General features: G+C 40.5%; 1 long non-coding RNA gene across 1 annotated transcript; it reads left to right on the top strand.

The window, feature by feature from the left end:
• The first annotated feature begins 6,114 nt into the window (after window positions 1–6,114).
• On the top strand, window positions 6,115–8,823 carry LOC128084265 (uncharacterized). Its single transcript, XR_008208410.1, has 2 exons — window positions 6,115–6,634; window positions 7,861–8,823. It is a non-coding gene; the product is annotated as an uncharacterized LOC128084265 (long non-coding RNA).
• The last annotated feature ends 1,471 nt before the right edge of the window (window positions 8,824–10,294 follow it).

Genomic DNA, 10,294 nt, shown 5'->3' with positions numbered 1-10,294 from the left:
TCCCATACAATCCACCAACTCCAAAATGCTGAAAGAAATAGGAATACATACTGATCTCTTTCCGTGTACACACATTAACCCCATTCAACATCATTTCTACATCTATTACATGCTTAAATGCTCATCTTGCATTTCTCCCCCATTCTCTTCCATGGTCACAGGATAGCTGATGTTAGCAGGGACTGCTGGAAGCCATTTAGTCCAGCCCACACTGCTCACGCAGAGACACACAGAACAGCTGCCCAGGTCCATGTCTGGGTGCCTTCTAGAGATCCCCAAGGAGGAGAGAGATCCCACAGCTTCCCAAGGCAGCCTGTGCCAGAGCTCTATTGCCTACATAGCACAGAAGTCCTTCCTGGAGTTCAGACAGAACCTCCTGTGCTCTAGTCACCACTGAAAAGAACCTGACTTCACTTTCTTTGAACCTTCCCTTCAGGAATTTATAGATATAGATAAGACTCATCTGAACTTACTCTTCTCCAGAAAAAGCAGACCCAAATATCTCAGTTTTTCTTCTTTACAGAGGTGCTTCAGGCACTTCACCACATCACAATCTTCAGATTCTCTCCAGAAATGCCCATGAAGGAACTCAATATGTTTATCACAAAGGGGGAAAAATAGGAAGCTCTCCTGATTAATATACCACCATATCTACATCTCACTTTCTCAGGTCTAATGTGCTGATCATTGATCTCAAACACTATACTTCTCTTTAGGTTCCTCAACTCCTTCTAAAGAAGTTCAGACACCATTTACTTTCATTTAGCAATATGTTGTTCTCCAGAGAAAGATGCCTTCTCATTTAAACCAGTCCCCATACTAAAGAGGCTGGAGAACACTGTAGAACTCTGGTGAAGTTTGAAAAGCAGAAAAAACTGTTCAATGCAACACAGTTTCCTGAAGTATTAAAGCAATTAGAAGATACAGAAGGATACATATGAGTGGACAGAGAAGTTCTCACCTACTTCCTACAAGCATTAGGAATAAAAAACAGAAAGAAAAAAAAAAAAAAAAAAAAAGGGTGTTTCTCTTTTCACTACTGAAGTGAGGAGATGTAGTTCTAAATGGGCTGCTTTTACTCCGTTGCTTTAATGTAACAGATAAGAGAAAGTTTTAATGCATTAACCGACTGCACAGTTAACAAGCGTACAGTCAGAAAAGAGGAACGGTTGGGATGGTATTTTACAGGTTCACAGTTAGAAAAATGCATGGAAAAATAAAAAGCAAAAACAAACAATAAAAAAACAAACACAAAAAAATGAAATCTAACCTGTGTCCTAGGCTCACAGTAGAAAACTCCAAAAGGAGGGATCTCTAGAAAGAAACCTTTCTCCAATCACAGTCAGCCCTTAAACGGGGTCTAGGAGAGGTGGAGCAAGGCTCTACCCTTTCTGGTCACACAGCTGAATTGCCTTCACCTGTGCTCCCAGGGCTGACTCAGTCCTCACCTCAGGTGATCAATCAGTGCCTTATTCCTCTCCAAACCCAGGTAGGAAAACAAGAAAGACAGAGCAAGACTACAGCCTTTCTCCTACTGAGTCAGGAAATAAATTTCTGGTTAAAACATTTTGATGACTGGATCTGTTTCCTGTGGTGCTTGACTAGAATTAAAGGCCACCATTTAAAAAGCATTGAGCATGGTTCATGAAACACACAGTGCACTTACAAATCACAGATACACTCTTCTCAATTTCCATTCTCTCAAAAACCATTTTTTACACTCCCAGTAACTACACCAAATTTTGTAGCAGGTGAGCACCACCAACAGTACGGCAGCATCAGATGCATTACTCACAGCCATTTCATGAGTCACCAATACTGGTTGAAATGATGAGAGAAGAAGTAGTAGAAATGTTACCTATCAAGCTTAAAGCTAGAGTACTCAAATGCTGAATGAAATTATGGAAAAATTATAGAGCAATACAGACTTCTATTTGCAAAATGATATTCTAAATATTAAGCATACAAGAGTTTGCAACAATCCAGTGAGAAGTAGTAAAATGACAAAACTTCAACGTTCCTAATCCCTTCCTACACATTTCCACAGGGCTGAAGAAACTTCCACCTTAAAATAAAATACCATCCTAGTATAAATTCTATTGCATTGTGAAATGTATTTGTGATAAATCAGACTGATCTGATTTAATAATCTGTGGTGCAGTGGAGCATTTATCTTGAGAAGAGTATCCCCTAAAATGCAACAGCAAATCTGACTCTGTATAAAGTGATTGAAATATCTTCTCTTAGTCCAGATATTACTAACTCCAGATCTATAGCTGACTTTTTTATGAATCACCTTACTAATACACTGTAGAGACCCACAAAGAACAAAAATTACAGAGCTGTCAAACTCTTATAATTAGTACACTTACAGAGCTCTCAACTGTTAGATGACTGCTAGATGCAGGAAATTTCAGTATAAAGAGCTGGTTTCTTCAACATGATTTGCTGGATTCCTTAGGCTTACATTATCGTAACAGCTTTAAGTCATTGTGTACTGCTGGAGGGTTTGTTTCTGAAGAGGACACTTGGTAGAATGCCCTTGAAATATTAAACACGGTGGGTTATTTTGATCACATTAGCATTTATATACACCAGTCAACAGAACAATTTCACGTATGCATGCTTATATTTTATATCTAACACTGAAAAATCAAACTAGAAAAAAGATCCTACTCTGCATCTTCTGCATTTGACAGTGTTGAACAAAACCAGAATCTGGCAAGACAATCCACAGAATGCTTTCTCACTGGGTCTTGAGTTCAAACAACCTCCTGTCATGACTGTTACACAGCACTGCTGATAAGGTTCTTTGCTGAGCAAAGTCGTCTCTGTCAAGCTCGATGAAAAGCACTTGATCATTATTCTGAACTGTGGTTATTAAAACCTTCATTTTCAACATTGCAGTTGCCATTGCCTTGGCCCGTGTAACACTATAACGTGTTGGGAAGCACAGCAACAATAGCAGGGTAGTAAAGCCCTAGGCTACAGCTGTGGGATACCTTCACCTCCACTACCAGCCCTTAAATGAGGTCAGGGAAGGGGGGGATCCTGGCTCCAACCTTCCAGTCACTCAGCTGCACTGCATGTATGTGAGCTGTCCTGGGTTGGCCCTGCCTTCCCACCAGGTGCTCAATCACTGCTTCAGGCTGTGGCTTAGCATTGCTGCTACAGCCTTTCACTGCAAAGTCTCCTGCTGCTGGCCATTTCCTCTGCTTTGAGCTTCCCTTTTCTCTTGTGTAGAACCTGCCATCTACCCTGCAGCTCTCTATTTCCAGACAGGTACTGCTACCTATAAAGACGTCAGAAGGATGTTGGATTCTTAGTTTTCCCTTTTGCAAAGCAAAATCCTGAAATCAGTAAACATAAAGCAAAATTGGGACTGTCTTCTCTATCCTAAGTCTCAGATAATAACCGTGTTATGCAGTGACTGAATTCAAGGAGATCATTCCAGGATATAACAACATATTGATTTTCTTTGTATCTGCAAGAGGAGCACCATGATAAACAAAGTACTGGCTCTTCTTCCATGCTTTAAGTCAGTGCTACAGGTAGTTTTTATACATGCTTTAACTGAGCCACTCAGCATCGTTAGCAGGATGCGTCCAGCACCCAGAGTGCCACTAGGTAGAAGGATACCAGCAAAGGAGAAGGGCTCACCAGGATGCTCACAGGCAAAAGCAGCACACAAGCTGGGGCTTGGAGTTGCCACTGTGCCAACCCGGGCTCCCCGTGCCCTCAGTGAGCCTGGGAGTTCTGCACCCACCTCCAGGCTGGCTCACACATCTGCAGTCAGGCTACAAAGAACAAGCTTCACATAATTAATCCATTTCTTCAAACAACTCCTTAAGAACATACTTGAGTTACTACAAAAATGTCAGCTAAGAATATGAAAATGAAAAAAAACCTTATTTTCATAACTCGTTCCTTGATAAACTGTTGTTTCCTGTTCATTTATTGTAAGCTAACTGTTTTTGTTGTGTTTGAGGTCACTTATTTACTTTACTTTGAGAGCAACGGACTGATGATTAGCTGTTTAAAAAGTAATTTGAATGTCATTATTGTAAATCAAAATTAAAAATTGCGGTAGGTTTTAGCATGTGTAATCTGGCCCAGATCCAGACTTCACTTATGCAGTCATCAGCATGCAACAAATATGATTTAATGGATTAGTCCAGAGTCATACTAAAGACAGAACAGAGTCTCAATCACCACAGCTGAAATGCTACTTTATATGTGCTCCCAGCAGCACATATCTTTACAGAAAAAGATAAAACAGTTCTTAATTGAATAAAATTAGGTATGTTATGCAATAATTAACTATAATCATTCTTTATTTCAACTTGTCATACAGTGTTTTTATTGTTGAAATCTCAAGTATTTTAATCATCAGGAATCACCAAGGCATTGTAAAAACTCTGCAAGTGATTGCCATTCTATACTATTCTGGATGCTTTGCCTGAAGAGCATATTTTTTTCTCCCTGATCTACGCTAAATTCCATGAAATGAAAGAAATTGTACAACATGATTTCCCTTATGAATTATCTTATTTGCTGTGATGAAATGATAACATGATCTGCTTCTTTTGACAAGCACAATTATTGGTGGCATGCACACCCAAATTGTATTCTGCTTTCTGAAGAAGCACGTCATTATGATCCGTGAAGTCTCCAGCAAAAGGAAAGTACAGAAGTACTTGATAGGTTTTGACTTGCTCTTAGTACCTGTCAGAAAAAATGCAGGTGACCACAAATCACAGCTGGAGAAGAAATGCACCAAAAAAGCCCAAACCAAACCAAAAAAAAAACCAACAAAAAAAAAACCAACAGAAATCAACAGGAAGTGACACTACAGACTGACAAGTGTAAGGAGACTCTCAGACATCAATATATATGATCTGAACTGGAAACGCTTGCAATAAACTCGAGTTGGGCCGGCACGAGAACACATCCCCGCACACCCCCCCCACTGCGGCTTGTAAGAACAACTTGGAGTGGGAGAAAGAGCTGGGGGCTGGAGCCTCCTGCTGTGATGTGAAGGGTGCAGTGCTTGTGAATGGGGATGGGACGGACATTGGAAGTGAGAACAGCCGGCATCTGCAGAGCTGGGGAAACCCGATATCCAGTGTGAGCACTGGAAGCCTGGGGAGAGAAGGGGGTGAAACTGAAATATAATGTTAGTAATGTTTGTGATGATGAGAGTTTGGAAAGTGAAAAGGGTTTGGGAAAACAAACTGAGGAAGGCAAAGTTGAGCAAGGTTAACAGGGATGTCCTTACCTAGAAGAAGAGGTAAGGGGAGCCTGGAAGGACTCAGGGAGAGTCCCACCCTGCCAGGACTGAAAGCAGCAGGGGAAGCAGGCTGAAGAGGTTTATTTTCTGGTACCTCTGGGTGCGTCTTACTATTACCCATAGATGATTTTTGTAATAGGTGTAGCAGCTACTGGCAAGAGAAGTTTACTTTTTTTGGACCAATTAAATACAGGCTAGGAGAACAAGTAGGAATACATAAATTCTTGTACATGCCAGGTTCTCCAAAACGATTATTTGGGCATGACATGTTAGAATAGTTGAATGTAGAGATTAAATTCAGTAGAAACGATTGGAACTACTTGTCAAGCAAGAGCAATGGACTGAAAATTTTAAGTCTGGCTTTAACACAAACTGGGAAAAGCAATGTTGTACTGCGAGAAGTTACGTAAATCCTACATTGGGTATACCAGGATTGCAGGCATCAGGGATGCTTGGCAGAGCCAAAAATGCAGCCCAGTGAAAGTTAAGTTAAAGACAGGAGCCAGCCAAACCAGGGTAAAGCAATGCCCTTTGAGGATCCCAGATTGTAGGAGGATAAAAGAAATAAAAATATTTTTTTTTTATTTTGGATTACTAATTGGATAGAAATCCAAATACAACACCCAATCTTGCAAATGAAAAATTGGATGGCAAGAGCTATAGTTTGGTACAAGATTTGAGGGCAATTAATAGAAAAGTTGAATATATACAACACATGGTGTATATCTTTATTAACCAATTTAAGGAATAAGCAGGTGGAGTTTACTGTTCTGGACTTGAAGTACACCTTTTTCTGCCTGGTTTTGCAAAAGAAATCTAAAATTATTTGCCTTTGAATAGAAAAACTCAAATATGGAGAGAAGAAAAAAAAAATAATAATTAAAAGTAATAATAATAATTCAGTTAACCTGCACAGCGATACCCAGGGTTGTGAGAACAGCCCAGTGATTTTTGAGAACTGGTCAACTCGTGAGCCTGAGATTTGGGATCACCATCTCACAGTGGAACTTTACTGCAGTACGTGGATGCTACAGTAACAAAGGACTGTGTGCAATGGACTGTGAGCTTGCTGAATTTCTTGATTTAAATGGCTATCAAGTTTCTCAACAGAAAGAACAACCGATCAAAGAGAAGGAAGCAACTTGCTGAACACCCAGAATGCCAATGCAGAGCTGCCTCCAAGCCAGCAGTGTGTGACTGCATGGAGACTGCGTGTGCAAGTTGGTCAGACCTACAGGAGGAACCATTGGACGATGCTGAGGAGTCCTGGATTCATCGACGGAAGCAGTTTTGTGAAGACAAGGAAACCGTAAGGCAGGACATGCAGTAACTGCTATTGACAAGGTAATTGAAGCAAAACCATTATCTTTGGGGACTTCCACTCAGAAGGCTGAAATAATTGCCTTGACAAGAACCTTAAATATATGGACAGATGCTAAATATGCTTTTGGGGTGGTACCCACTCGTGGTACCATCTGGAAAGAGCAAGGATTGCTGACACACAAGGAAAATAAATTCAACATGATGTAAATCTACCAAAGAACATCACGGCTGTTATACATTGTAAAGGACATCAGAAGAGTGACACTGTACAGGAAACTGGAAACATGATGATGGATAAGGTGGCAAAGCAGGCAGCTGAAGGAAAAGAAATTGGTGAACGGCTTTAATTCCAGACGGTAAACTTGAAATACCTGAACCTTAGTCAGAACCTAAAAGGTACTCTAGAAAGGATAGGAAACTAATTAATGAAGGGAAGAGAGCAAGCTGACAGATGGGTGCATACCCAGATGGACACACTGTTGTGCCCATTAGTATTGTATAGAATTTGGTTCTAAGGGAACATAATAAAACATGGGGAGTACAGACCCCAGAAAGTAACTGTACAATCCTAGTACCAGGAACAGGGTGCAAGTGGGGCTTGTTGGAAAGGGAACCTTCCAGGACAACAATTGCAAATTGATTTTTTTTTGAACTGCCAGGAAAAATGAGGGTTTTGATATATGCTAGTTCTAACCAGTGCCCTTTCAGGGTGACCAGAAGCATTCCCTTGCAGGACCAATAGAGCAAAGGAAGTAACCAAGGTACTTTTGCAGGAGATTATTCCAAGGTTTGGGTGTCCTGCAACAATACCCTTCAACCACGGAATTCATTTTATTGCAGAGATTGTCCAACAGGTCAGCAAGCATTGGGAATAAATTGGCAATTGCACATAGCACACAGACCACAGGCGAGTGGTCAGGGGAAAAAGACGAACCGTCTAATTAAATCACAGGTTGTAAAACTGGGACAGGAAGCTGGACTATCCTGATCACAGTTGTTGCCTTTGGCTCTCCTTAGTACCAGAACAAAACCTAGAGCCAAAGAGGGGTTAAGTCCTTTCAAAATACTGTACAGAAGGCCTTATGTTGTACAAAAGGGGATTTCTACCCAAGTAGGGAGCAAAATACTAACTGAGCATGTGATAAGTCTGCAGGAATGGCTTTGAGAAAAGGAGAAACTGGTTCTAGGAACTAGAGCCCAAGGCCTTGACATGGCTCGATAATATGTATGTAACAAATCTCTTTAAGATTCGCCCCTGGAACCAAGGTGGGTAGGTCTGTTCCAGGCGCTGCTAACATCCCACACAACAGTGAAAGCATTGTGGATACATCATACTAGAGTTAAGAAGGTCCATCGAACACAATGAGAACTGAAATCAGCTGGACCCTTAAAATTGTGAATCCCAAGGACAGAAATGTGAGCTCTTGTAACTGTTAGAAATGTTGATTTGATGAGTGCAGCATTTGATGTAAATACTTATGTATCTCTTGTGACAAACATTATTACATATCAGTATTGCTTGGTATGTGGGCAAGCTAAGGATTTAAACTTTTCTCTTCTTGTTGTTCCCGATGATTTTAAGGCAAGAAATCAAACTGTTGCAGGGTTTGAGTCACTGTCCTGGTGGGTGATAATCAACAAGAATGTAGATTGGATTAACTACATCTGTTATAATCAATGGAGATTTACAAATTATACAAAGAGTGCAATAAAGAGAACTGCAGGACAGTTATATGCCACAAGTAGGGTGGCCTGATAAAACAGGAACTCCTAAGATATGATAAAAGAGTGTATATGTAACGCTGGGTACCTGTTGTTGCACCTTCATCCCAATAACACAGCTCTGGATGACGTAATAACGAAGGCATTGCAAGGGCTTGGTGCCACCCTTGTCAATGAAGTGGCAAGAAAAAAAAAATCAGGAATAGATACTTCTGTCACTGGATGGTTGGAGTTCTGGTTTGGTAAATGGAAAGGGGTGACTGTATGCACATTTACTTCTTTGATAGTAGCAGCAGGAGTCTTGATGGCCACTGGTTGCTGTGTTATCCCCTTTCTGAGGGGACTAGTAGAGTGATTGATAAAGAGAGCACTATTGAAGCAAGCACTAAAGGAGCCATTACATTTGGATAAAATTATGGTATTAGAGGAGATGGGAGATAAAGAAAGTGAAGACGAGGGCGATGTCTATAAAAGTGAACCTTAAAGAATTGCAGAAATCAACAATGTATAAAAAAGAAAAAGGGGGGAATTGTGGGAATCAAGTGTTGTTTCTGCATTAGAATTGTATAATATTATTTTTATTTTATGATCTCCGCTATCATAGTTCTTTCTGGGAGTCCCTCTACTTAACTTGGGGAAGATCTCTGATAAGTTTACATCATTTATCTTATAGACGAACCTTCCCAGGAACGCACTCTGTATATAGGTGTATATATGTATATTTTGTCATTACACACTGCAAGAATATCCTGCACGAGAGCAAACCAGAGAACAGCCATGGCCTGCCCGAAGAAGCGCCTGAAGAGACATTGGGAAGGCCTGCCATCATCCCCCAGTGCTCTTTGTTTAACGATGATGACTTAAAGAAAATCACCATATCAATAGGACAAGGAGAGCACCGAGACATCTTGGAAACAACAGGATGACTGCTGACTGGCACCAGATAACAAATAAATTAACAAGTGAATAGCAAATGTAAACCTTCTGATAAGATTGTGAACCTGGAGTACCCAGCCACTGAGGAAACAGGGGAGGGGGAGGCAAGGGGGAGAAAACAGGGTATAAAGGCTGTCATGTTGTGTCCATAGGGCGCTCCTACTTGCGGGATGCCGCCATTGCAATCGCGAATAAATTTTGCTTTTATCAGAGATACCGTCCTGACAAAATTACTTGGATTATTTCCAACAAAGGTCAGCCATGAGAAACTTGTACATAAGAGGAGAGATAGGAACAGGTAAATTTCAAATTAGGGAATGCTTAAATAAAGCACTGTCATTCCACACAAATACAAGTGCAAGCACTATCGCAAGAAACAAAGTTACTTCTTTTAATACAAGTACCTTTGAAAGAATGTAAAATAAGGAAATGTGATCAAAATTCTACAGTGTAAAAGAAATCTTTTAAAGGAGAGTGCAAAGGGAATTGGAGATAACTGAACCTCAGCCAGGCTGAAGCTAAAAAGAAATAGGGCAGCAGAGACCAATTTTATCAAGTAATATTGAATAATCAAGAGGAGAAGCAATGAAAATTTTTGTAAAACTTGAACAGTCTAAAAATGGAAAGGAATTAGAGGCCCCCATGTGAACCAGAATCAATCTGAAGAAAGCAGCAGACTGTTTTTGTGTTGTAAGAGAGGGAGATAAACACACAGCAATCTCGTTGCATTAAGACCTTGGATTCTATTTTGCATACCTAGTTCTCTAAGAGACAGTGCATTAAGAGGTTGTGGCTTTCCCACCTTCCAAGCAGCACTTTGTTGTAAGTTTAGATTAAGTGTTTTTGAATATGCTTTAAGGTCTGCAGTCTTTGAATCTCTTTCCTCTGTACATAATATGTTTTCTTTCCTTGCTATGCTTGTTTGTCAGCATCAAAATATTTTCCTTAAAGATCTGAATTCGCCTCCCTGTTTGGATCCAGCATGCGTCGGACCACACACCCCAGGAAGCCCGATTCGTGTCT

This window comes from Tympanuchus pallidicinctus, unplaced genomic scaffold (genome assembly GCF_026119805.1).
Source record: "Tympanuchus pallidicinctus isolate F22 unplaced genomic scaffold, pur_lepc_1.0 scaffold26, whole genome shotgun sequence".
Taxonomy (NCBI): domain Eukaryota; kingdom Metazoa; phylum Chordata; class Aves; order Galliformes; family Phasianidae; genus Tympanuchus; species Tympanuchus pallidicinctus.
This window is presented reverse-complemented; position numbering and strand designations above follow the sequence as displayed.